The following is a 27270-nucleotide window of genomic DNA, read 5'->3' as shown; positions in this document are numbered from 1 at the left end:
GTTTTCGTAAGATTCTATTGATAGTTTTCTATGTGTGCTTATTTGGAAAGTGCAGTGACAAGATATAAAAATGGCGACAGAGTTTGGACTTGTCTGATCGATAAAACCCAAGACTTGTAAAAAGCTATGTGTAAATCATGCATAAATAGAAGAAAGGCAATAGGAAAATGATGAAGGCAAGATTCATAAGTATGTACAAATTCTATTGGGAGAATGGCAAAAACAAAACTCAGTTGATGCTATTGACTTAGCCAATTGAGAAAATCAGATATATATAAACCATGAGATGCACCATAAAAAGAAAGAGAGGGCTCGTCAGGGAATTGAACCAGGGACCTGTCGCGCCCAAAACGAAAATCATAGAATCATCAAGTAAGCATGTTTTATTTGATATCTTAACCAATTTTATGTGAAAATTATATTATTTTAAAGCAGTCACTAATGTGTACAAGGAGGAAATATTAGCATAAATAAAATATTTCCTAATAGTCAATAATTTTCTAAGTATACTTGCTTGAAAATTGCTGTGCAAAGTTTTATGATGCCCAGCAGAGTTTTTCTGATGGATAAAACCCAAGACATGTCACATGCTGTGTGCAGATAAGTACTTACAAATAATTTTAGCAGTTTGACAAAACACTAAATTCAATTGTGCAAATTAGTAAATACAATCTATTTTGAGAGTTTTGAAAAAACAACATTCAGTTGAAATTCACTCAGGAAATTGACTACAATAAGATAATAGAACCATTTCAAAGAATCTGAAAATTTGGGCTCGTCCGGGATTTGAACCCAGGACCTCTCGCACCCTAAGCAAGAATCATACCCCTAGACCAACGAGCCACCTACCTGAAGATTTTTCTTTGGATTTTTCAATTGATTTTTAGAAAATAGCTTTTTGTTTTTAAAACACCATATACATTTATGTAAAAATGAATTTGTAGAATAAATAAAATATTTCCTTATGGTCCAGTAGATAGTTTTCTAAGGTATGCATATAGGAAAAGTGCAGGGACAAGATTTGTGAGTGCCTACAGAGTTTGGACTTCTCTCATGGATGAAGCTAAAGACTTGTCATATGCAATGTACAAATCATGCTTCCAGACACAGAAGAAAGGCAAAAGAATACCTTGCAATTTCATTTTTGAACTTTTTGTGTTTCAAAGTGAGACTATTCTTTTAAAACATTCAAAGCTATCTAGACAGAAGGGAACCTGCAGTTTTCCTGATATACCACAATACGGTTGAAATTTTAATAAGTATGCTCTTATTTGTAGTACAACTAAAATGTTTTCGTAAGATTCTATTGATAGTTTTCTATGTGTGCTTATTTGGAAAGTGCAGTGTCAAGATATAAAAATGGCAACAGAGTTTGGACTTGTCTGATCGATAAAACCCAAGACTTGTAAAAAGCTATGTGTAAATCATGCATAAATAGAAGAAAGGCAATAGGAAAATGATGAAGGCAAGATTCATAAGTATGTACAAATTCTATTGGGAGAATGGCAAAAACAAAACTCAGTTGATGCTATTGACTTAGCCAATTGAGAAAATCAGATATATATAAACCATGAGATGCACCGTAAAAAGAAAGAGAGGGCTCGTCAGGGAATTGAACCAGGGACCTGTCGCGCCCAAAACGAAAATCATAGAATCATCAAGTAAGCATGTTTTATTTGATATCTTAACCAATTTTATGTGAAAATTATATTATTTTAAAGCAGTCACTAATGTGTACAAGGAGGAAATATTAGCATAAATAAAATATTTCCTAATAGTCATTAATTTTCTAAGTATACTTGCTTGAAAATTGCTGTGCAAAGTTTTATGATGCCCAGCAGAGTTTTTCTGATGGATAAAACCCAAGACATGTCACATGCTGTGTGCAGATAAGTACTTACAAATAATTTTAGCAGTTTGACTAAAAACAAAATTCAATTGTGCAAATTAGTAAATACAATCTATTTTGAGAGTTTTGAAAAAACAACATTCAGTTGAAATTCACTCAGGAAATTGACTACAATAAGATAATAGAACCATTTCAAAGAATCTGAAAATTTGGGCTCGTCCGGGATTTGAACCCGGGACCTCTCGAACCCTAAGCGAGAATCATACCCCTAGACCAACGAGCCACCTACCTGAAGATTTTTCTTTGGATTTTTCAATTGATTTTTAGAAAATAGCTTTTTGTTTTTAAAACACCATATACATTTATGTAAAAATGAATTTGTAGAATAAATAAAATATTTCCTTATGGTCCAGTAGTTAGTTTTCTAAGGTATGCATATAGAAAAAGTGCAGGGACAAGATTTGTGAGTGCCTACAGAGTTTGGACTTCTCTCATGGATGAAGCTAAAGACTTGTCATACGCAATGTACAAATCATGCTTCCAGACACAGAAGAAAGGCAAAAGAATACCTTGCAATTTCATTTTTGAACTTTTTGTGTTTCAAAGTGAGACTATTCTTTTAAAACATTCAAAGCTATCTAGACAGAAGGGAACCTGCAGTTTTCCTGATATACCACAATACGGTTGAAATTTTAATAAGTATGCTCTTATTTGTAGTACAACTAAAATGTTTTCGTAAGATTCTATTGATAGTTTTCTATGTGTGCTTATTTGGAAAGTGCAGTGACAAGATATAAAAATGGCGACAGAGTTTGGACTTGTCTGATCGAAAAAACCCAAGACTTGTAAAAAGCTATGTGTAAATCATGCATAAATAGAAGAAAGGCAATAGGAAAATGCTGAAGGCAAGATTCATAAGTATGTACAAATTCTATTGGGAGTATGGCAAAAACAAAACCCAGTTGATGCTATTGACTTAGCCAATTGAGAAAATCAGATATATATAAACCATGAGATGCACCGTAAAAAGAAAGAGAGGGCTCGTCAGGGAATTGAACCAGGGACCTGTCGCGCCCAAAATGAAAATCAAAGAATCATCAAGTAAGCATGTTTTATTTGATAACTTAACCAATTTTACGTGAAAATAATATTATTTTAAAGCAGTCACTAATGTGTACAAGGAGGAAATATTAGCATAAATAAAATATTTCCTAATAGTCAATAATTTTCTAAGTATACTTGCTTGAAAATTGCTGTGCAAAGTTTTATGATGCCCAGCAGAGTTTTTCTGATGGATAAAACCCAAGACATGTCACATGCTGTGTGCAGATAAGTACTTACAAATAATTTTAGCAGTTTGACAAAAAACAAAATTCAATTGTGCAAATTAGTAAATACAATCTATTTTGAGAGTTTTGAAAAAACAATATTCAGTTGAAATTCACTCAGGAAATTGACTACAATAAGATAATAGAACCATTTCAAAGAATCTGAAAATTTGGGCTCATCCGGGATTTGAACCCGGGACCTCTCGAACCCTAAGCGAGAATCATACCCCTAGACCAACAAGCCACCTACCTGAAGATTTTTCTTTGGATTTTTCAATTGATTTTTAGAAAATAGCTTTTTGTTTTTAAAACACCATATACATTTATGTAAAAATGAATTTGTAGAATAAATAAAATATTTCCTTATGGTCCAGTAGATAGTTTTCTAAGGTATGCATATAGGAAAAGTGCAGGGACAAGATTTGTGAGTGCCTACAGAGTTTGGGCTTCTCTCATGGACGAATCTAAAGACTTGTCATATGCAATGTACAAATCATGCTTCCAGACACAGAAGAAAGGCAAAAGAAAACCTTGCAATTTCATTTTTTAACTTTTTGTGTTTCAAAGTGAGACTATTCTTTTAAAACATTCAAAGCTATCTAGACAGAAGGGAACCTGCAGTTTTCCTGATATACCACAATACGGTTGAAATTTGAATAAGTATGCTCTTATTTGTAGTACAACTAAAATGTTTTCGTAAGATTCTATTGATAGTTTTCTATGTGTGCTTATTTGGAAAGTGCAGTGACAAGATATAAAAATGGCGACAGAGTTTGGACTTGTCTGATCGATAAAACCCAAGACTTGTAAAAAGCTATGTGTAAATCATGCATAAATAGAAGAAAGGCAATAGGAAAATGATGAAGGCAAGATTCATAAGTATGTACAAATTCTATTGGGAGAATGGCAAAAACAAAACTCAGTTGATGCTATTGACTTAGCCAATTGAGAAAATCAGATATATATAAACCATGAGATGCACCGTAAAAAGAAAGAGAGGGCTCGTCAGGGAATTGAACCAGGGACCTGTCGCGCCCAAAACGAAAATCATAGAATCATCAAGTAAGCATGTTTTATTTGATAACTTAACCAATTTTACGTGAAAATAATATTATTTTAAAGCAGTCACTAATGTGTACAAGGAGGAAATATTAGCATAAATAAAATATTTCCTAATAGTCAATAATTTTCTAAGTATACTTGCTTGAAAATTGCTGTGCAAAGTTTTATGATGCCCAGCAGAGTTTTTCTGATGGATAAAACCCAAGACATGTCACATGCTGTGTGCAGATAAGTACTTACAAATAATTTTAGCAGTTTGACAAAAAACAAAATTCAATTGTGCAAATTAGTAAATACAATCTATTTTGAGAGTTTTGAAAAAACAATATTCAGTTGAAATTCACTCAGGAAATTGACTACAATAAGATAATAGAACCATTTCAAAGAATCTGAAAATTTGGGCTCATCCGGGATTTGAACCCGGGACCTCTCGAACCCTAAGCGAGAATCATACCCCTAGACCAACAAGCCACCTACCTGAAGATTTTTCTTTGGATTTTTCAATTGATTTTTAGAAAATAGCTTTTTGTTTTTAAAACACCATATACATTTATGTAAAAATGAATTTGTAGAATAAATAAAATATTTCCTTATGGTCCAGTAGATAGTTTTCTAAGGTATGCATATAGGAAAAGTGCAGGGACAAGATTTGTGAGTGCCTACAGAGTTTGGGCTTCTCTCATGGACGAATCTAAAGACTTGTCATATGCAATGTACAAATCATGCTTCCAGACACAGAAGAAAGGCAAAAGAAAACCTTGCAATTTCATTTTTTAACTTTTTGTGTTTCAAAGTGAGACTATTCTTTTAAAACATTCAAAGCTATCTAGACAGAAGGGAACCTGCAGTTTTCCTGATATACCACAATACGGTTGAAATTTGAATAAGTATGCTCTTATTTGTAGTACAACTAAAATGTTTTCGTAAGATTCTATTGATAGTTTTCTATGTGTGCTTATTTGGAAAGTGCAGTGACAAGATATAAAAATGGCGACAGAGTTTGGACTTGTCTGATCGATAAAACCCAAGACTTGTAAAAAGCTATGTGTAAATCATGCATAAATAGAAGAAAGGCAATAGGAAAATGATGAAGGCAAGATTCATAAGTATGTACAAATTCTATTGGGAGAATGGCAAAAACAAAACTCAGTTGATGCTATTGACTTAGCCAATTGAGAAAATCAGATATATATAAACCATGAGATGCACCATAAAAAGAAAGAGAGGGCTCGTCAGGGAATTGAACCAGGGACCTGTCGCGCCCAAAACGAAAATCATAGAATCATCAAGTAAGCATGTTTTATTTGATAACTTAACCAATTTTACGTGAAAATAATATTATTTTAAAGCAGTCACTAATGTGTACAAGGAGGAAATATTAGCATAAATAAAATATTTCCTAATAGTCAATAATTTTCTAAGTATACTTGCTTGAAAATTGCTGTGCAAAGTTTTATGATGCCCAGCAGAGTTTTTCTGATGGATAAAACCCAAGACATGTCACATGCTGTGTGCAGATAAGTACTTACAAATAATTTTAGCAGTTTGACAAAAAACAAAATTCAATTGTGCAAATTAGTAAATACAATCTATTTTGAGAGTTTTGAAAAAACAATATTCAGTTGAAATTCACTCAGGAAATTGACTACAATAAGATAATAGAACCATTTCAAAGAATCTGAAAATTTGGGCTCATCCGGGATTTGAACCCGGGACCTCTCGAACCCTAAGCGAGAATCATACCCCTAGACCAACAAGCCACCTACCTGAAAATTTTTCTTTGGATTTTTCAATTGATTTTTAGAAAATAGCTTTTTGTTTTTAAAACACCATATACATTTATGTAAAAATGAATTTGTAGAATAAATAAAATATTTCCTTATGGTCCAGTAGATAGTTTTCTAAGGTATGCATATAGGAAAAGTGCAGGGACAAGATTTGTGAGTGCCTACAGAGTTTGGGCTTCTCTCATGGACGAATCTAAAGACTTGTCATATGCAATGTACAAATCATGCTTCCAGACACAGAAGAAAGGCAAAAGAAAACCTTGCAATTTCATTTTTTAACTTTTTGTGTTTCAAAGTGAGACTATTCTTTTAAAACATTCAAAGCTATCTAGACAGAAGGGAACCTGCAGTTTTCCTGATATACCACAATACGGTTGAAATTTGAATAAGTATGCTCTTATTTGTAGTACAACTAAAATGTTTTCGTAAGATTCTATTGATAGTTTTCTATGTGTGCTTATTTGGAAAGTGCAGTGACAAGATATAAAAATGGCGACAGAGTTTGGACTTGTCTGATCGATAAAACCCAAGACTTGTAAAAAGCTATGTGTAAATCATGCATAAATAGAAGAAAGGCAATAGGAAAATGCTGAAGGCAAGATTCATAAGTATGTACAAATTCTATTGGGAGAATGGCAAAAACAAAACTCAGTTGATGCTATTGACTTAGCCAATTGAGAAAATCAGATATATATAAACCATGAGATGCACCATAAAAAGAAAGAGAGGGCTCGTCAGGGAATTGAACCAGGGACCTGTCGCGCCCAAAACGAAAATCATAGAATCATCAAGTAAGCATGTTTTATTTGATAACTTAACCAATTTTACGTGAAAATAATATTATTTTAAAGCAGTCACTAATGTGTACAAGGAGGAAATATTAGCATAAATAAAATATTTCCTAATAGTCAATAATTTTCTAAGTATACTTGCTTGAAAATTGCTGTGCAAAGTTTTATGATGCCCAGCAGAGTTTTTCTGATGGATAAAACCCAAGACATGTCACATGCTGTGTGCAGATAAGTACTTACAAATAATTTTAGCAGTTTGACAAAAAACAAAATTCAATTGTGCAAATTAGTAAATACAATCTATTTTGAGAGTTTTGAAAAAACAATATTCAGTTGAAATTCACTCAGGAAATTGACTACAATAAGATAATAGAACCATTTCAAAGAATCTGAAAATTTGGGCTCATCCGGGATTTGAACCCGGGACCTCTCGAACCCTAAGCGAGAATCATACCCCTAGACCAACAAGCCACCTACCTGAAAATTTTTCTTTGGATTTTTCAATTGATTTTTAGAAAATAGCTTTTTGTTTTTAAAACACCATATACATTTATGTAAAAATGAATTTGTAGAATAAATAAAATATTTCCTTATGGTCCAGTAGATAGTTTTCTAAGGTATGCATATAGGAAAAGTGCAGGGACAAGATTTGTGAGTGCCTACAGAGTTTGGGCTTCTCTCATGGACGAATCTAAAGACTTGTCATATGCAATGTACAAATCATGCTTCCAGACACAGAAGAAAGGCAAAAGAAAACCTTGCAATTTCATTTTTTAACTTTTTGTGTTTCAAAGTGAGACTATTCTTTTAAAACATTCAAAGCTATCTAGACAGAAGGGAACCTGCAGTTTTCCTGATATACCACAATACGGTTGAAATTTGAATAAGTATGCTCTTATTTGTAGTACAACTAAAATGTTTTCGTAAGATTCTATTGATAGTTTTCTATGTGTGCTTATTTGGAAAGTGCAGTGACAAGATATAAAAATGGCGACAGAGTTTGGACTTGTCTGATCGATAAAACCCAAGACTTGTAAAAAGCTATGTGTAAATCATGCATAAATAGAAGAAAGGCAATAGGAAAATGATGAAGGCAAGATTCATAAGTATGTACAAATTCTATTGGGAGAATGGCAAAAACAAAACTCAGTTGATGCTATTGACTTAGCCAATTGAGAAAATCAGATATATATAAACCATGAGATGCACCGTAAAAAGAAAGAGAGGGCTCGTCAGGGAATTGAACCAGGGACCTGTCGCGCCCAAAACGAAAATCATAGAATCATCAAGTAAGCATGTTTTATTTGATAACTTAACCAATTTTATGTGAAAATTATATTATTTTAAAGCAGTCACTAATGTGTACAAGGAGGAAATATTAGCATAAATAAAATATTTCCTAATAGTCAATAATTTTCTAAGTATACTTGCTTGAAAATTGCTGTGCAAAGTTTTATGATGCCCAGCAGAGTTTTTCTGATGGATAAAACCCAAGACATGTCACATGCTGTGTGCAGATAAGTCCTTACAAATAATTTTAGCAGTTTGACTAAAAACAAAATTCAATTGTGCAAATTAGTAAATACAATCTATTTTGAGAGTTTTGAAAAAACAACATTCAGTTGAAATTCACTCAGGAAATTGACTACAATAAGATAATAGAACCATTTCAAAAAATCTGAAAATTTGGGCTCGTCCGGGATTTGAACCCGGGACCTCTCGCACCCTAGGCAAGAATCATACCCCTAGACCAATGAGCCACCTACCTGAAGATTTTTCTTTGGATTTTTCAATTGATTTTTAGAAAATAGCTTTTCGTTTTTAAAACACCATATACATTTATGTAAAAATGAATTTGTAGAATAAATAAAATATTTCCTTATGGTCCAGTAGATAGTTTTCTAAGGTATGCATATAGAAAAAGTGCAGGGACAAGATTTGTGAGTGCCTACAGAGTTTGGACTTCTCTCATGGATGAAGCTAAAGACTTGTCATATGCAATGTACAAATCATGCTTCCAGACACAGAAGAAAGGCAAAAGAATACCTTGCAATTTAATTTTTGAACTTTTTGTGTTTCAAAGTGAGACTATTCTTTTAAAACATTCAAAGCTATCTAGACAGAAGGGAACCTGCAGTTTTCCTGATATTCCACAATACGGTTGAAATTTGAATAAGTATGCTCTTATTTGTAGTACAACTAAAATGTTTTCGTAAGATTCTATTGATAGTTTTCTATGTGTGCTTATTTGGAAAGTGCAGTGACAAGATATAAAAATGGCGACAGAGTTTGGACTTGTCTGATCGATAAAACCCAAGACTTGTAAAAAGCTATGTGTAAATCATGCATAAATAGAAGAAAGGCAATAGGAAAATGATGAAGGCAAGATTCATAAGTATGTACAAATTCTATTGGGAGAATGGCAAAAACAAAACTCAGTTGATGCTATTGACTTAGCCAATTGAGAAAATCAGATATATATAAACCATGAGATGCACCGTAAAAAGAAAGAGAGGGCTCATCAGGGAATTGAACCAGGGACCTGTCGCGCCCAAAACGAAAATCATAGAATCTTCAAGTAACCATGTTTTATTTGATATCTTAACCAATTTTGTGTGAAAATTATATTATTTTAAAGCAGTCACTAATGTGTACAAGGAGGAAATATTAGCATAAATAAAATATTTCCTAATAGTCAATAATTTTCTAAGTATACTTGCTTGAAAATTGCTGTGCAAAGTTTTATGATGCCCAGCAGAGTTTTTCTGATGGATAAAACCCAAGACATGTCACATGCTGTGTGCAGATAAGTACTTACAAATAATTTTAGCAGTTTGACAAACCACTAAATTCAATTGTGCAAATTAGTAAATACAATCTATTTTGAGAGTTTTGAAAAAACAACATTCAGTTGAAATTCACTCAGGAAATTGACTACAATAAGATAATAGAACCATTTCAAAGAATCTGAAAATTTGGGCTCGTCCGGGATTTGAACCCGAGACCTCTCGCACCCTAAGCGAGAATCATACCCCTAGACCAACGAGCCACCTACCTGAAGATTTTTCTTTGGATTTTCCAATTGATTTTTAGAAAATAGCTTTTTGTTTTTAAAACACCATATACATTTATGTAAAAATGAATTTGTAGAAATAAAATATTTCCTTATGGTCCAGTAGATAGTTTTCTAAGGTATGCATATAGGAAAAGTGCAGGGACAAGATTTGTGAGTGCCTACAGAGTTTGGACTTCTCTCATGGATGAAGCTAAAGACTTGTCATATGCAATGTACAAATCATGCTTCCAGACACAGAAGAAAGGCAAAAGAATACCTTGCAATTTCATTTTTGAACTTTTTGTGTTTCAAAGTGAGACTATTCTTTTAAAACATTCAAAGCTATCTAGACAGAAGGGAACCTGCAGTTTTCCTGATATACCACAATACGGTTGAAATTTTAATAAGTATGCTCTTATTTGTAGTACAACTAAAATGTTTTCGTAAGATTCTATTGATAGTTTTCTATGTGTGCTTATTTGGAAAGTGCAGTGTCAAGATATAAAAATGGCGACAGAGTTTGGACTTGTCTGATCGATAAAACCCAAGACTTGTAAAAAGCTATGTGTAAATCATGCATAAATAGAAGAAAGGCAATAGGAAAATGATGAAGGCAAGATTCATAAGTATGTACAAATTCTATTGGGAGAATGGCAAAAACAAAACTCAGTTGATGCTATTGACTTAGCCAATTGAGAAAATCAGATATATATAAACCATGAGATGCACCGTAAAAAGAAAGAGAGGGCTCGTCAGGGAATTGAACCAGGGACCTGTCGCGCCCAAAACGAAAATCATAGAATCATCAAGTAAGCATGTTTTATTTGATATCTTAACCAATTTTATGTGAAAATTATATTATTTTAAAGCAGTCACTAATGTGTACAATGAGGAAATATTAGCATAAATAAAATATTTCCTAATAGTCAATAATTTTCTAAGTATACTTGCTTGAAAATTGCTGTGCAAAGTTTTATGATGCCCAGCAGAGTTTTTCTGATGGATAAAACCCAAGACATGTCACATGCTGTGTGCAGATAAGTCCTTACAAATAATTTTAGCAGTTTGACTAAAAACAAAATTCAATTGTGCAAATTAGTAAATACAATCTATTTTGAGAGTTTTGAAAAAACAACATTCAGTTGAAATTCACTCAGGAAATTGACTACAATAAGATAATAGAACCATTTCAAAAAATCTGAAAATTTGGGCTCGTCCGGGATTTGAACCCGGGACCTCTCGAACCCTAAGCGAGAATCATACCCCTAGACCAACAAGCCACCTACCTGAAAATTTTTCTTTGGATTTTTCAATTGATTTTTAGAAAATAGCTTTTTGTTTTTAAAACACCATATACATTTATGTAAAAATGAATTTGTAGAATAAATAAAATATTTCCTTATGGTCCAGTAGATAGTTTTCTAAGGTATGCATATAGGAAAAGTGCAGGGACAAGATTTGTGAGTGCCTACAGAGTTTGGGCTTCTCTCATGGACGAATCTAAAGACTTGTCATATGCAATGTACAAATCATGCTTCCAGACACAAAAGAAAGGCAAAAGAAAACCTTGCAATTTCATTTTTTAACTTTTTGTGTTTCAAAGTGAGACTATTCTTTTAAAACATTCAAAGCTATCTAGACAGAAGGGAACCTGCAGTTTTCCTGATATACCACAATACGGTTGAAATTTGAATAAGTATGCTCTTATTTGTAGTACAACTAAAATGTTTTCGTAAGATTCTATTGATAGTTTTCTATGTGTGCTTATTTGGAAAGTGCAGTGACAAGATATAAAAATGGCGACAGAGTTTGGACTTGTCTGATCGATAAAACCCAAGACTTGTAAAAAGCTATGTGTAAATCATGCATAAATAGAAGAAAGGCAATAGGAAAATGATGAAGGCAAGATTCATAAGTATGTACAAATTCTATTGGGAGAATGGCAAAAACAAAACTCAGTTGATGCTATTGACTTAGCCAATTGAGAAAATCAGATATATATAAACCATGAGATGCACCGTAAAAAGAAAGAGAGGGCTCGTCAGGGAATTGAACCAGGGACCTGTCGCGCCCAAAACGAAAATCATAGAATCATCAAGTAAGCATGTTTTATTTGATAACTTAACCAATTTTATGTGAAAATTATATTATTTTAAAGCAGTCACTAATGTGTACAAGGAGGAAATATTAGCATAAATAAAATATTTCCTAATAGTCAATAATTTTCTAAGTATACTTGCTTGAAAATTGCTGTGCAAAGTTTTATGATGCCCAGCAGAGTTTTTCTGATGGATAAAACCCAAGACATGTCACATGCTGTGTGCAGATAAGTACTTACAAATAATTTTAGCAGTTTGACAAAAAACAAAATTCAATTGTGCAAATTAGTAAATACAATCTATTTTGAGAGTTTTGAAAAAACAACATTCAGTTGAAATTCACTCAGGAAATTGACTACAATAAGATAATAGAACCATTTCAAAGAATCTGAAAATTTGGGCTCATCCGGGATTTGAACCCGGGACCTTTCACACCCTAAGCGAGAATCATACCCCTAGACCAACGAGCCACCTACCTGAAGATTTTTCTTTGGATTTTTCAATTGATTTTTAGAAAATAGCTTTTTGTTTTTAAAACACCATATACATTTATGTAAAAATGAATTTGTAGAATAAATAAAATATTTCCTTATGGTCCAGTAGATAGTTTTCTAAGGTATGCATATAGGAAAAGTGCAGGGACAAGATTTGTGAGTGCCTACAGAGTTTGGGCTTCTCTCATGGACGAATCTAAAGACTTGTCATATGCAATGTACAAATCATGCTTCCAGACACAGAAGAAAGGCAAAAGAAAACCTTGCAATTTCATTTTTTAACTTTTTGTGTTTCAAAGTGAGACTATTCTTTTAAAACATTCAAAGCTATCTAGACAGAAGGGAACCTGCAGTTTTCCTGATATTCCACAATACGGTTGAAATTTGAATAAGTATGCTCTTATTTGTAGTACAACTAAAATGTTTTCGTAAGATTCTATTGATAGTTTTCTATGTGTGCTTATTTGGAAAGTGCAGTGACAAGATATAAAAATGGCGACAGAGTTTGGACTTGTCTGATCGATAAAACCCAAGACTTGTAAAAAGCTATGTGTAAATCATGCATAAATAGAAGAAAGGCAATAGGAAAATGATGAAGGCAAGATTCATAAGTATGTACAAATTCTATTGGGAGAATGGCAAAAACAAAACTCAGTTGATGCTATTGACTTAGCCAATTGAGAAAATCAGATATATATAAACCATGAGATGCACCGTAAAAAGAAAGAGAGGGCTCGTCAGGGAATTGAACCAGGGACCTGTCGCGCCCAAAACGAAAATCATAGAATCTTCAAGTAAGCATGTTTTATTTGATATCTTAACCAATTTTGTGTGAAAATTATATTATTTTAAAGCAGTCACTAATGTGTACAAGGAGGAAATATTAGCATAAATAAAATATTTCCTAATAGTCAATAATTTTCTAAGTATACTTGCTTGAAAATTGCTGTGCAAAGTTTTATGATGCCCAGCAGAGTTTTTCTGATGGATAAAACCCAAGACATGTCACATGCTGTGTGCAGATAAGTACTTACAAATAATTTTAGCAGTTTGACAAACCACTAAATTCAATTGTGCAAATTAGTAAATACAATCTATTTTGAGAGTTTTGAAAAAACAACATTCAGTTGAAATTCACTCAGGAAATTGACTACAATAAGATAATAGAACCATTTCAAAGAATCTGAAAATTTGGGCTCGTCCGGGATTTGAACCCGAGACCTCTCGCACCCTAAGCGAGAATCATACCCCTAGACCAACGAGCCACCTACCTGAAGATTTTTCTTTGGATTTTCCAATTGATTTTTAGAAAATAGCTTTTTGTTTTTAAAACACCATATACATTTATGTAAAAATGAATTTGTAGAAATAAAATATTTCCTTATGGTCCAGTAGATAGTTTTCTAAGGTATGCATATAGGAAAAGTGCAGGGACAAGATTTGTGAGTGCCTACAGAGTTTGGACTTCTCTCATGGATGAAGCTAAAGACTTGTCATATGCAATGTACAAATCATGCTTCCAGACACAGAAGAAAGGCAAAAGAATACCTTGCAATTTCATTTTTGAACTTTTTGTGTTTCAAAGTGAGACTATTCTTTTAAAACATTCAAAGCTATCTAGACAGAAGGGAACCTGCAGTTTTCCTGATATACCACAATACGGTTGAAATTTTAATAAGTATGCTCTTATTTGTAGTACAACTAAAATGTTTTCGTAAGATTCTATTGATAGTTTTCTATGTGTGCTTATTTGGAAAGTGCAGTGTCAAGATATAAAAATGGCGACAGAGTTTGGACTTGTCTGATCGATAAAACCCAAGACTTGTAAAAAGCTATGTGTAAATCATGCATAAATAGAAGAAAGGCAATAGGAAAATGATGAAGGCAAGATTCATAAGTATGTACAAATTCTATTGGGAGAATGGCAAAAACAAAACTCAGTTGATGCTATTGACTTAGCCAATTGAGAAAATCAGATATATATAAACCATGAGATGCACCGTAAAAAGAAAGAGAGGGCTCGTCAGGGAATTGAACCAGGGACCTGTCGCGCCCAAAACGAAAATCATAGAATCATCAAGTAAGCATGTTTTATTTGATATCTTAACCAATTTTATGTGAAAATTATATTATTTTAAAGCAGTCACTAATGTGTACAATGAGGAAATATTAGCATAAATAAAATATTTCCTAATAGTCAATAATTTTCTAAGTATACTTGCTTGAAAATTGCTGTGCAAAGTTTTATGATGCCCAGCAGAGTTTTTCTGATGGATAAAACCCAAGACATGTCACATGCTGTGTGCAGATAAGTCCTTACAAATAATTTTAGCAGTTTGACTAAAAACAAAATTCAATTGTGCAAATTAGTAAATACAATCTATTTTGAGAGTTTTGAAAAAACAACATTCAGTTGAAATTCACTCAGGAAATTGACTACAATAAGATAATAGAACCATTTCAAAAAATCTGAAAATTTGGGCTCGTCCGGGATTTGAACCCGGGACCTCTCGAACCCTAAGCGAGAATCATACCCCTAGACCAACAAGCCACCTACCTGAAAATTTTTCTTTGGATTTTTCAATTGATTTTTAGAAAATAGCTTTTTGTTTTTAAAACACCATATACATTTATGTAAAAATGAATTTGTAGAATAAATAAAATATTTCCTTATGGTCCAGTAGATAGTTTTCTAAGGTATGCATATAGGAAAAGTGCAGGGACAAGATTTGTGAGTGCCTACAGAGTTTGGGCTTCTCTCATGGACGAATCTAAAGACTTGTCATATGCAATGTACAAATCATGCTTCCAGACACAAAAGAAAGGCAAAAGAAAACCTTGCAATTTCATTTTTTAACTTTTTGTGTTTCAAAGTGAGACTATTCTTTTAAAACATTCAAAGCTATCTAGACAGAAGGGAACCTGCAGTTTTCCTGATATACCACAATACGGTTGAAATTTGAATAAGTATGCTCTTATTTGTAGTACAACTAAAATGTTTTCGTAAGATTCTATTGATAGTTTTCTATGTGTGCTTATTTGGAAAGTGCAGTGACAAGATATAAAAATGGCGACAGAGTTTGGACTTGTCTGATCGATAAAACCCAAGACTTGTAAAAAGCTATGTGTAAATCATGCATAAATAGAAGAAAGGCAATAGGAAAATGATGAAGGCAAGATTCATAAGTATGTACAAATTCTATTGGGAGAATGGCAAAAACAAAACTCAGTTGATGCTATTGACTTAGCCAATTGAGAAAATCAGATATATATAAACCATGAGATGCACCGTAAAAAGAAAGAGAGGGCTCGTCAGGGAATTGAACCAGGGACCTGTCGCGCCCAAAACGAAAATCATAGAATCATCAAGTAAGCATGTTTTATTTGATAACTTAACCAATTTTATGTGAAAATTATATTATTTTAAAGCAGTCACTAATGTGTACAAGGAGGAAATATTAGCATAAATAAAATATTTCCTAATAGTCAATAATTTTCTAAGTATACTTGCTTGAAAATTGCTGTGCAAAGTTTTATGATGCCCAGCAGAGTTTTTCTGATGGATAAAACCCAAGACATGTCACATGCTGTGTGCAGATAAGTACTTACAAATAATTTTAGCAGTTTGACAAAAAACAAAATTCAATTGTGCAAATTAGTAAATACAATCTATTTTGAGAGTTTTGAAAAAACAACATTCAGTTGAAATTCACTCAGGAAATTGACTACAATAAGATAATAGAACCATTTCAAAGAATCTGAAAATTTGGGCTCATCCGGGATTTGAACCCGGGACCTTTCACACCCTAAGCGAGAATCATACCCCTAGACCAACGAGCCACCTACCTGAAGATTTTTCTTTGGATTTTTCAATTGATTTTTAGAAAATAGCTTTTTGTTTTTAAAACACCATATACATTTATGTAAAAATGAATTTGTAGAATAAATAAAATATTTCCTTATGGTCCAGTAGATAGTTTTCTAAGGTATGCATATAGGAAAAGTGCAGGGACAAGATTTGTGAGTGCCTACAGAGTTTGGGCTTCTCTCATGGACGAATCTAAAGACTTGTCATATGCAATGTACAAATCATGCTTCCAGACACAGAAGAAAGGCAAAAGAAAACCTTGCAATTTCATTTTTTAACTTTTTGTGTTTCAAAGTGAGACTATTCTTTTAAAACATTCAAAGCTATCTAGACAGAAGGGAACCTGCAGTTTTCCTGATATTCCACAATACGGTTGAAATTTGAATAAGTATGCTCTTATTTGTAGTACAACTAAAATGTTTTCGTAAGATTCTATTGATAGTTTTCTATGTGTGCTTATTTGGAAAGTGCAGTGACAAGATATAAAAATGGCGACAGAGTTTGGACTTGTCTGATCGATAAAACCCAAGACTTGTAAAAAGCTATGTGTAAATCATGCATAAATAGAAGAAAGGCAATAGGAAAATGATGAAGGCAAGATTCATAAGTATGTACAAATTCTATTGGGAGAATGGCAAAAACAAAACTCAGTTGATGCTATTGACTTAGCCAATTGAGAAAATCAGATATATATAAACCATGAGATGCACCGTAAAAAGAAAGAGAGGGCTCGTCAGGGAATTGAACCAGGGACCTGTCGCGCCCAAAACGAAAATCATAGAATCTTCAAGTAAGCATGTTTTATTTGATATCTTAACCAATTTTGTGTGAAAATTATATTATTTTAAAGCAGTCACTAATGTGTACAAGGAGGAAATATTAGCATAAATAAAATATTTCCTAATAGTCAATAATTTTCTAAGTATACTTGCTTGAAAATTGCTGTGCAAAGTTTTATGATGCCCAGCAGAGTTTTTCTGATGGATAAAACCCAAGACATGTCACATGCTGTGTGCAGATAAGTACTTACAAATAATTTTAGCAGTTTGACAAACCACTAAATTCAATTGTGCAAATTAGTAAATACAATCTATTTTGAGAGTTTTGAAAAAACAACATTCAGTTGAAATTCACTCAGGAAATTGACTACAATAAGATAATAGAACCATTTCAAAGAATCTGAAAATTTGGGCTCGTCCGGGATTTGAACCCGAGACCTCTCGCACCCTAAGCGAGAATCATACCCCTAGACCAACGAGCCACCTACCTGAACATTTTTCTATTGATTTTTCAATTGATTTAAAGAAAATAGCTTTTTGTTTTTAAAAACACCATACACATTTATGTAAAAATGAATTTGTAGAATAAATAAAATATTTCCTTATGGTCCAGTAGATAGTTTTCTAAGGTATGCATATAGGAAAAGTGCAGGGACAAGATTTGTGAGTGCCTACAGAGTTTGGACTTCTCTCATGGATGAAGCTAAAGACTTGTCATATGCAATGTACAAATCATGCTTCCAGACACAGAAGAAAGGCAAAAGAATACCTTGCAATTTCATTTTTGAACTTTTTGTGTTTCAAAGTGAGACTATTCTTTTAAAACATTCAAAGCTATCTAGACAGAAGGGAACCTGCAGTTTTCCTGATATACCACAATACGGTTGAAATTTTAATAAGTATGCTCTTATTTGTAGTACAACTAAAATGTTTTCGTAAGATTCTATTGATAGTTTTCTATGTGTGCTTATTTGGAAAGTGCAGTGTCAAGATATAAAAATGGCGACAGAGTTTGGACTTGTCTGATCGATAAAACCCAAGACTTGTAAAAAGCTATGTGTAAATCATGCATAAATAGAAGAAAGGCAATAGGAAAATGATGAAGGCAAGATTCATAAGTATGTACAAATTCTATTGGGAGAATGGCAAAAACAAAACTCAGTTGATGCTATTGACTTAGCCAATTGAGAAAATCAGATATATATAAACCATGAGATGCACCGTAAAAAGAAAGAGAGGGCTCGTCAGGGAATTGAACCAGGGACCTGTCGCGCCCAAAACGAAAATCATAGAATCATCAAGTAAGCATGTTTTATTTGATATCTTAACCAATTTTATGTGAAAATTATATTATTTTAAAGCAGTCACTAATGTGTACAATGAGGAAATATTAGCATAAATAAAATATTTCCTAATAGTCAATAATTTTCTAAGTATACTTGCTTGAAAATTGCTGTGCAAAGTTTTATGATGCCCAGCAGAGTTTTTCTGATGGATAAAACCCAAGACATGTCACATGCTGTGTGCAGATAAGTCCTTACAAATAATTTTAGCAGTTTGACTAAAAACAAAATTCAATTGTGCAAATTAGTAAATACAATCTATTTTGAGAGTTTTGAAAAAACAACATTCAGTTGAAATTCACTCAGGAAATTGACTACAATAAGATAATAGAACCATTTCAAAAAATCTGAAAATTTGGGCTCGTCCGGGATTTGAACCCGGGACCTCTCGCACCCTAAGCGAGAATCATACCCCTAGACCAATAAGCCACCTACCTGAAGATTTTTCTTTGGATTTTTCAATTGATTTTTAGAAAATAGCTTTTCGTTTTTAAAACACCATATACATTTATGTAAAAATGAATTTGTAGAATAAATAAAATATTTCCTTATGGTCCAGTAGATAGTTTTCTAAGGTTTGCATATAGAAAAAGTGCAGGGACAAGATTTGTGAGTGCCTACAGAGTTTGGACTTCTCTCATGGATGAAGCTAAAGACTTGTCATATGCAATGTACAAATCATGCTTCCAGACACAGAAGAAAGGCAAAAGAATACCTTGCAATTTAATTTTTGAACTTTTTGTGTTTCAAAGTGAGACTATTCTTTTAAAACATTCAAAGCTATCTAGACAGAAGGGAACCTGCAGTTTTCCTGATATTCCACAATACGGTTGAAATTTGAATAAGTATGCTCTTATTTGTAGTACAACTAAAATGTTTTCGTAAGATTCTATTGATAGTTTTCTATGTGTGCTTATTTGGAAAGTGCAGTGACAAGATATAAAAATGGCGACAGAGTTTGGACTTGTCTGATCGACAAAACCCAAGACTTGTAAAAAGCTATGTGTAAATCATGCATAAATAGAAGAAAGGCAATAGGAAAATGATGAAGGCAAGATTCATAAGTATGTACAAATTCTATTGGGAGAATGGCAAAAACAAAACTCAGTTGATGCTATTGACTTAGCCAATTGAGAAAATCAGATATATATAAACCATGAGATGCACCGTAAAAAGAAAGAGAGGGCTCGTCAGGGAATTGAACCAGGGACCTGTCGCGCCCAAAACGAAAATCATAGAATCATCAAGTAAGCATGTTTTATTTGATATCTTAACCAATTTTATGTGAAAATTATATTATTTTAAAGCAGTCACTAATGTGTACAAGGAGGAAATATTAGCATAAATAAAATATTTCCTAATAGTCAATAATTTTCTAAGTATACTTGCTTGAAAATTGCTGTGCAAAGTTTTATGATGCCCAGCAGAGTTTTTCTGATGGATAAAACCCAAGACATGTCACATGCTGTGTGCAGATAAGTACTTACAAATAATTTTAGCAGTTTGACAAAACACTAAATTCAATTGTGCAAATTAGTAAATACAATCTATTTTGAGAGTTTTGAAAAAACAACATTCAGTTGAAATTCACTCAGGAAATTGACTACAATAAGATAATAGAACCATTTCAAAGAATCTGAAAATTTGGGCTCGTCTGGGATTTGAACCCAGGACCTCTCGCACCCTAAGCAAGAATCATACCCCTAGACCAACAAGCCACCTACCTGAAGATTTTTCTTTGGATTTTTCAATTAATTTTTAGAAAATAGCTTTTTGTTTTTAAAACACCATATACATTTATGTAAAAATGAATTTGTAGAATAAATAAAATATTTCCTTATGGTCCAGTAGATAGTTTTCTAAGGTATGCATATAGGAAAAGTGCAGGGACAAGATTTGTGAGTGCCTACAGAGTTTGGACTTCTCTCATGGATGAAGCTAAAGACTTGTCATATGCAATGTACAAATCATGCTTCCAGACACAGAAGAAAGGCAAAAGAATACCTTGCAATTTCATTTTTGAACTTTTTGTGTTTCAAAGTGAGACTATTCTTTTAAAACATTCAAAGCTATCTAGACAGAAGGGAACCTGCAGTTTTCCTGATATACCACAATACGGTTGAAATTTGAATAAGTATGCTCTTATTTGTAGTACAACTAAAATGTTTTCGTAAGATTCTATTGATAGTTTTCTATGTGTGCTTATTTGGAAAGTGCAGTGTCAAGATATAAAAATGGCAACAGAGTTTGGACTTGTCTGATCGATAAAACCCAAGACTTGTAAAAAGCTATGTGTAAATCATGCATAAATAGAAGAAAGGCAATAGGAAAATGATGAAGGCAAGATTCATAAGTATGTACAAATTCTATTGGGAGAATGGCAAAAACAAAACTCAGTTGATGCTATTGACTTAGCCAATTGAGAAAATCAGATATATATAAACCATGAGATGCACCGTAAAAAGAAAGAGAGGGCTCGTCAGGGAATTGAACCAGGGACCTGTCGCGCCCAAAACGAAAATCATAGAATCATCAAGTAAGCATGTTTTATTTGATATCTTAACCAATTTTATGTGAAAATTATATTATTTTAAAGCAGTCACTAATGTGTACAATGAGGAAATATTAGCATAAATAAAATATTTCCTAATAGTCAATAATTTTCTAAGTATACTTGCTTGAAAATTGCTGTGCAAAGTTTTATGATGCCCAGCAGAGTTTTTCTGATGGATAAAACCCAAGACATGTCACATGCTGTGTGCAGATAAGTCCTTACAAATAATTTTAGCAGTTTGACTAAAAACAAAATTCAATTGTGCAAATTAGTAAATACAATCTATTTTGAGAGTTTTGAAAAAACAACATTCAGTTGAAATTCACTCAGGAAATTGACTACAATAAGATAATAGAACCATTTCAAAGAATCTGAAAATTTGGGCTCGTCTGGGATTTGAACCCAGGACCTCTCGCACCCTAAGCAAGAATCATACCCCTAGACCAACGAGCCACCTACCTGAAGATTTTTCTTTGGATTTTTCAATTGATTTTTAGAAAATAGCTTTTTGTTTTTAAAACACCATATACATTTATGTAAAAATGAATTTGTAGAATAAATAAAATATTTCCTTATGGTCCAGTAGATAGTTTTCTAAGGTATGCATATAGGAAAAGTGCAGGGACAAGATTTGTGAGTGCCTACAGAGTTTGGACTTCTCTCATGGATGAAGCTAAAGACTTGTCATATGCAATGTACAAATCATGCTTCCAGACACAGAAGAAAGGCAAAAGAATACCTTGCAATTTCATTTTTGAACTTTTTGTGTTTCAAAGTGAGACTATTCTTTTAAAACATTCAAAGCTATCTAGACAGAAGGGAACCTGCAGTTTTCCTGATATACCACAATACGGTTGAAATTTGAATAAGTATGCTCTTATTTGTAGTACAACTAAAATGTTTTCGTAAGATTCTATTGATAGTTTTCTATGTGTGCTTATTTGGAAAGTGCAGTGTCAAGATATAAAAATGGCAACAGAGTTTGGACTTGTCTGATCGATAAAACCCAAGACTTGTAAAAAGCTATGTGTAAATCATGCATAAATAGAAGAAAGGCAATAGGAAAATGATGAAGGCAAGATTCATAAGTATGTACAAATTCTATTGGGAGAATGGCAAAAACAAAACTCAGTTGATGCTATTGACTTAGCCAATTGAGAAAATCAGATATATATAAACCATGAGATGCACCGTAAAAAGAAAGAGAGGGCTCGTCAGGGAATTGAACCAGGGACCTGTCGCGCCCAAAACGAAAATCATAGAATCATCAAGTAAGCATGTTTTATTTGATATCTTAACCAATTTTATGTGAAAATTATATTATTTTAAAGCAGTCACTAATGTGTACAATGAGGAAATATTAGCATAAATAAAATATTTCCTAATAGTCAATAATTTTCTAAGTATACTTGCTTGAAAATTGCTGTGCAAAGTTTTATGATGCCCAGCAGAGTTTTTCTGATGGATAAAACCCAAGACATGTCACATGCTGTGTGCAGATAAGTCCTTACAAATAATTTTAGCAGTTTGACTAAAAACAAAATTCAATTGTGCAAATTAGTAAATACAATCTATTTTGAGAGTTTTGAAAAAACAACATTCAGTTGAAATTCACTCAGGAAATTGACTACAATAAGATAATAGAACCATTTCAAAAAATCTGAAAATTTGGGCTCGTCCGGGATTTGAACCCGGGACCTCTCGCACCCTAAGCGAGAATCATACCCCTAGACCAATAAGCCACCTACCTGAAGATTTTTCTTTGGATTTTTCAATTGATTTTTAGAAAATAGCTTTTCGTTTTTAAAACACCATATACATTTATGTAAAAATGAATTTGTAGAATAAATAAAATATTTCCTTATGGTCCAGTAGATAGTTTTCTAAGGTATGCATATAGAAAAAGTGCAGGGACAAGATTTGTGAGTGCCTACAGAGTTTGGACTTCTCTCATGGATGAAGCTAAAGACTTGTCATATGCAATGTACAAATCATGCTTCCAGACACAGAAGAAAGGCAAAAGAATACCTTGCAATTTAATTTTTGAACTTTTTGTGTTTCAAAGTGAGACTATTCTTTTAAAACATTCAAAGCTATCTAGACAGAAGGGAACCTGCAGTTTTCCTGATATTCCACAATACGGTTGAAATTTGAATAAGTATGCTCTTATTTGTAGTACAACTAAAATGTTTTCGTAAGATTCTATTGATAGTTTTCTATGTGTGCTTATTTGGAAAGTGCAGTGACAAGATATAAAAATGGCGACAGAGTTTGGACTTGTCTGATCGACAAAACCCAAGACTTGTAAAAAGCTATGTGTAAATCATGCATAAATAGAAGAAAGGCAATAGGAAAATGATGAAGGCAAGATTCATAAGTATGTACAAATTCTATTGGGAGAATGGCAAAAACAAAACTCAGTTGATGCTATTGACTTAGCCAATTGAGAAAATCAGATATATATAAACCATGAGATGCACCGTAAAAAGAAAGAGAGGGCTCGTCAGGGAATTGAACCAGGGACCTGTCGCGCCCAAAACGAAAATCATAGAATCATCAAGTAAGCATGTTTTATTTGATATCTTAACCAATTTTATGTGAAAATTATATTATTTTAAAGCAGTCACTAATGTGTACAAGGAGGAAATATTAGCATAAATAAAATATTTCCTAATAGTCAATAATTTTCTAAGTATACTTGCTTGAAAATTGCTGTGCAAAGTTTTATGATGCCCAGCAGAGTTTTTCTGATGGATAAAACCCAAGACATGTCACATGCTGTGTGCAGATAAGTACTTACAAATAATTTTAGCAGTTTGACAAAACACTAAATTCAATTGTGCAAATTAGTAAATACAATCTATTTTGAGAGTTTTGAAAAAACAACATTCAGTTGAAATTCACTCAGGAAATTGACTACAATAAGATAATAGAACCATTTCAAAGAATCTGAAAATTTGGGCTCGTCTGGGATTTGAACCCAGGACCTCTCGCACCCTAAGCAAGAATCATACCCCTAGACCAACGAGCCACCTACCTGAAGATTTTTCTTTGGATTTTTCAATTGATTTTTAGAAAATAGCTTTTTGTTTTTAAAACACCATATACATTTATGTAAAAATGAATTTGTAGAATAAATAAAATATTTCCTTATGGTCCAGTAGATAGTTTTCTAAGGTATGCATATAGGAAAAGTGCAGGGACAAGATTTGTGAGTGCCTACAGAGTTTGGACTTCTCTCATGGATGAAGCTAAAGACTTGTCATATGCAATGTACAAATCATGCTTCCAGACACAGAAGAAAGGCAAAAGAATACCTTGCAATTTCATTTTTGAACTTTTTGTGTTTCAAAGTGAGACTATTCTTTTAAAACATTCAAAGCTATCTAGACAGAAGGGAACCTGCAGTTTTCCTGATATACCACAATACGGTTGAAATTTGAATAAGTATGCTCTTATTTGTAGTACAACTAAAATGTTTTCGTAAGATTCTATTGATAGTTTTCTATGTGTGCTTATTTGGAAAGTGCAGTGTCAAGATATAAAAATGGCAACAGAGTTTGGACTTGTCTGATCGATAAAACCCAAGACTTGTAAAAAGCTATGTGTAAATCATGCATAAATAGAAGAAAGGCAATAGGAAAATGATGAAGGCAAGATTCATAAGTATGTACAAATTCTATTGGGAGAATGGCAAAAACAAAACTCAGTTGATGCTATTGACTTAGCCAATTGAGAAAATCAGATATATATAAACCATGAGATGCACCGTAAAAAGAAAGAGAGGGCTCGTCAGGGAATTGAACCAGGGACCTGTCGCGCCCAAAACGAAAATCATAGAATCATCAAGTAAGCATGTTTTATTTGATATCTTAACCAATTTTATGTGAAAATTATATTATTTTAAAGCAGTCACTAATGTGTACAAGGAGGAAATATTAGCATAAATAAAATATTTCCTAATAGTCAATAATTTTCTAAGTATACTTGCTTGAAAATTGCTGTGCAAAGTTTTATGATGCCCAGCAGAGTTTTTCTGATGGATAAAACCCAAGACATGTCACATGCTGTGTGCAGATAAGTACTTACAAATAATTTTAGCAGTTTGACTAAAAACAAAATTCAATTGTGCAAATTAGTAAATACAATCTATTTTGAGAGTTTTGAAAAAACAACATTCAGTTGAAATTCACTCAGGAAATTGACTACAATAAGATAATAGAACCATTTCAAAGAATCTGAAAATTTGGGCTCGTCCGGGATTTGAACCCGGGACCTCTCGCACCCTAAGCGAGAATCATACCCCTAGACCAACGAGCCACCTACCTGAAGATTTTTCTTTGGATTTTTCAATTGATTTTTAGAAAATAGCTTTTTGTTTTTAAAACACCATATACATTTATGTAAAAATGAATTTGTAGAATAAATAAAATATTTCCTTATGGTCCAGTAGTTAGTTTTCTAAGGTATGCATATAGAAAAAGTGCAGGGACAAGATTTGTGAGTGCCTACAGAGTTTGGACTTCTCTCATGGATGAAGCTAAAGACTTGTCATATGCAATGTACAAATCATGCTTCCAGACACAGAAGAAAGGCAAAAGAATACCTTGCAATTTCATTTTTGAACTTTTTGTGTTTCAAAGTGAGACTATTCTTTTAAAACATTCAAAGCTATCTAGACAGAAGGGAACCTGCAGTTTTCCTGATATACCACAATACGGTTGAAATTTTAATAAGTATGCTCTTATTTGTAGTACAACTAAAATGTTTTCGTAAGATTCTATTGATAGTTTTCTATGTGTGCTTATTTGGAAAGTGCAGTGACAAGATATAAAAATGGCGACAGAGTTTGGACTTGTCTGATCGATAAAACCCAAGACTTGTAAAAAGCTATGTGTAAATCATGCATAAATAGAAGAAAGGCAATAGGAAAATGCTGAAGGCAAGATTCATAAGTATGTACAAATTCTATTGGGAGTATGGCAAAAACAAAACCCAGTTGATGCTATTGACTTAGCCAATTGAGAAAATCAGATATATATAAACCATGAGATGCACCATAAAAAGAAAGAGAGGGCTCGTCAGGGAATTGAACCAGGGACCTGTCGCGCCCAAAACGAAAATCATAGAATCATCAAGTAAGCATGTTTTATTTGATAACTTAACCAATTTTACGTGAAAATAATATTATTTTAAAGCAGTCACTAATGTGTACAAGGAGGAAATATTAGCATAAATAAAATATTTCCTAATAGTCAATAATTTTCTAAGTATACTTGCTTGAAAATTGCTGTGCAAAGTTTTATGATGCCCAGCAGAGTTTTTCTGATGGATAAAACCCAAGACATGTCACATGCTGTGTGCAGATAAGTACTTACAAATAATTTTAGCAGTTTGACAAAAAACAAAATTCAATTGTGCAAATTAGTAAATACAATCTATTTTGAGAGTTTTGAAAAAACAATATTCAGTTGAAATTCACTCAGGAAATTGACTACAATAAGATAATAGAACCATTTCAAAGAATCTGAAAATTTGGGCTCATCCGGGATTTGAACCCGGGACCTCTCGAACCCTAAGCGAGAATCATACCCCTAGACCAACAAGCCACCTACCTGAAGATTTTTCTTTGGATTTTTCAATTGATTTTTAGAAAATAGCTTTTTGTTTTTAAAACACCATATACATTTATGTAAAAATGAATTTGTAGAATAAATAAAATATTTCCTTATGGTCCAGTAGATAGTTTTCTAAGGTATGCATATAGGAAAAGTGCAGGGACAAGATTTGTGAGTGCCTACAGAGTTTGGGCTTCTCTCATGGACGAATCTAAAGACTTGTCATATGCAATGTACAAATCATGCTTCCAGACACAGAAGAAAGGCAAAAGAAAACCTTGCAATTTCATTTTTTAACTTTTTGTGTTTCAAAGTGAGACTATTCTTTTAAAACATTCAAAGCTATCTAGACAGAAGGGAACCTGCAGTTTTGGTGATATACCACAATACGGTTGAAATTTGAATAAGTATGCTCTTATTTGTAGTACAACTAAAATGTTTTCGTAAGATTCTATTGATAGTTTTCTATGTGTGCTTATTTGGAAAGTGCAGTGACAAGATATAAAAATGGCGACAGAGTTTGGACTTGTCTGATCGATAAAACCCAAGACTTGTAAAAAGCTATGTGTAAATCATGCATAAATAGAAGAAAGGCAATAGGAAAATGCTGAAGGCAAGATTCATAAGTATGTACAAATTCTAT

At 32.8% G+C, this 27270-nt stretch overlaps 21 non-coding genes across 21 annotated transcripts; all 21 read right to left on the bottom strand.

The window, feature by feature from the left end:
- Window positions 1-771: 771 nt before the first annotated feature.
- Window positions 772-843, bottom strand: TRNAP-AGG (transfer RNA proline (anticodon AGG)). The gene has a single exon. It is a non-coding gene; the product is annotated as a tRNA-Pro (tRNA).
- A 1217-nt stretch (window positions 844-2060) lies between these two features.
- On the bottom strand, window positions 2061-2132 carry TRNAP-AGG (transfer RNA proline (anticodon AGG)). The gene has a single exon. It is a non-coding gene; the product is annotated as a tRNA-Pro (tRNA).
- Window positions 2133-3349: 1217 nt separating this feature from the next.
- Window positions 3350-3421, bottom strand: TRNAP-AGG (transfer RNA proline (anticodon AGG)). Its single transcript has one exon. It is a non-coding gene; the product is annotated as a tRNA-Pro (tRNA).
- Window positions 3422-4638: 1217 nt separating this feature from the next.
- On the bottom strand, window positions 4639-4710 carry TRNAP-AGG (transfer RNA proline (anticodon AGG)). Its single transcript has one exon. It is a non-coding gene; the product is annotated as a tRNA-Pro (tRNA).
- A 1217-nt stretch (window positions 4711-5927) lies between these two features.
- On the bottom strand, window positions 5928-5999 carry TRNAP-AGG (transfer RNA proline (anticodon AGG)). Its single transcript has one exon. It is a non-coding gene; the product is annotated as a tRNA-Pro (tRNA).
- A 1217-nt stretch (window positions 6000-7216) lies between these two features.
- TRNAP-AGG (transfer RNA proline (anticodon AGG)) lies at window positions 7217-7288 on the bottom strand. The gene has a single exon. It is a non-coding gene; the product is annotated as a tRNA-Pro (tRNA).
- Window positions 7289-8505: 1217 nt separating this feature from the next.
- On the bottom strand, window positions 8506-8577 carry TRNAP-AGG (transfer RNA proline (anticodon AGG)). Its single transcript has one exon. It is a non-coding gene; the product is annotated as a tRNA-Pro (tRNA).
- A 1217-nt stretch (window positions 8578-9794) lies between these two features.
- Window positions 9795-9866, bottom strand: TRNAP-AGG (transfer RNA proline (anticodon AGG)). The gene has a single exon. It is a non-coding gene; the product is annotated as a tRNA-Pro (tRNA).
- Window positions 9867-11080: 1214 nt separating this feature from the next.
- Window positions 11081-11152, bottom strand: TRNAP-AGG (transfer RNA proline (anticodon AGG)). The gene has a single exon. It is a non-coding gene; the product is annotated as a tRNA-Pro (tRNA).
- A 1217-nt stretch (window positions 11153-12369) lies between these two features.
- Window positions 12370-12441, bottom strand: TRNAP-AGG (transfer RNA proline (anticodon AGG)). The gene has a single exon. It is a non-coding gene; the product is annotated as a tRNA-Pro (tRNA).
- A 1217-nt stretch (window positions 12442-13658) lies between these two features.
- TRNAP-AGG (transfer RNA proline (anticodon AGG)) lies at window positions 13659-13730 on the bottom strand. The gene has a single exon. It is a non-coding gene; the product is annotated as a tRNA-Pro (tRNA).
- Window positions 13731-14944: 1214 nt separating this feature from the next.
- On the bottom strand, window positions 14945-15016 carry TRNAP-AGG (transfer RNA proline (anticodon AGG)). Its single transcript has one exon. It is a non-coding gene; the product is annotated as a tRNA-Pro (tRNA).
- A 1217-nt stretch (window positions 15017-16233) lies between these two features.
- On the bottom strand, window positions 16234-16305 carry TRNAP-AGG (transfer RNA proline (anticodon AGG)). Its single transcript has one exon. It is a non-coding gene; the product is annotated as a tRNA-Pro (tRNA).
- Window positions 16306-17522: 1217 nt separating this feature from the next.
- On the bottom strand, window positions 17523-17594 carry TRNAP-AGG (transfer RNA proline (anticodon AGG)). Its single transcript has one exon. It is a non-coding gene; the product is annotated as a tRNA-Pro (tRNA).
- Window positions 17595-18812: 1218 nt separating this feature from the next.
- TRNAP-AGG (transfer RNA proline (anticodon AGG)) lies at window positions 18813-18884 on the bottom strand. Its single transcript has one exon. It is a non-coding gene; the product is annotated as a tRNA-Pro (tRNA).
- A 1217-nt stretch (window positions 18885-20101) lies between these two features.
- TRNAP-AGG (transfer RNA proline (anticodon AGG)) lies at window positions 20102-20173 on the bottom strand. Its single transcript has one exon. It is a non-coding gene; the product is annotated as a tRNA-Pro (tRNA).
- A 1217-nt stretch (window positions 20174-21390) lies between these two features.
- Window positions 21391-21462, bottom strand: TRNAP-AGG (transfer RNA proline (anticodon AGG)). Its single transcript has one exon. It is a non-coding gene; the product is annotated as a tRNA-Pro (tRNA).
- A 1217-nt stretch (window positions 21463-22679) lies between these two features.
- Window positions 22680-22751, bottom strand: TRNAP-AGG (transfer RNA proline (anticodon AGG)). The gene has a single exon. It is a non-coding gene; the product is annotated as a tRNA-Pro (tRNA).
- A 1217-nt stretch (window positions 22752-23968) lies between these two features.
- TRNAP-AGG (transfer RNA proline (anticodon AGG)) lies at window positions 23969-24040 on the bottom strand. The gene has a single exon. It is a non-coding gene; the product is annotated as a tRNA-Pro (tRNA).
- A 1217-nt stretch (window positions 24041-25257) lies between these two features.
- On the bottom strand, window positions 25258-25329 carry TRNAP-AGG (transfer RNA proline (anticodon AGG)). Its single transcript has one exon. It is a non-coding gene; the product is annotated as a tRNA-Pro (tRNA).
- Window positions 25330-26546: 1217 nt separating this feature from the next.
- Window positions 26547-26618, bottom strand: TRNAP-AGG (transfer RNA proline (anticodon AGG)). The gene has a single exon. It is a non-coding gene; the product is annotated as a tRNA-Pro (tRNA).
- Between the last annotated feature and the right edge of the window lie 652 nt (window positions 26619-27270).

This window comes from Taudactylus pleione, unplaced genomic scaffold (assembly GCF_031769625.1).
Source record: "Taudactylus pleione unplaced genomic scaffold, aTauple2 ptg000317l, whole genome shotgun sequence".
Classification (NCBI taxonomy): Eukaryota; Metazoa; Chordata; class Amphibia; order Anura; family Myobatrachidae; genus Taudactylus; species Taudactylus pleione.
This window is presented reverse-complemented; position numbering and strand designations above follow the sequence as displayed.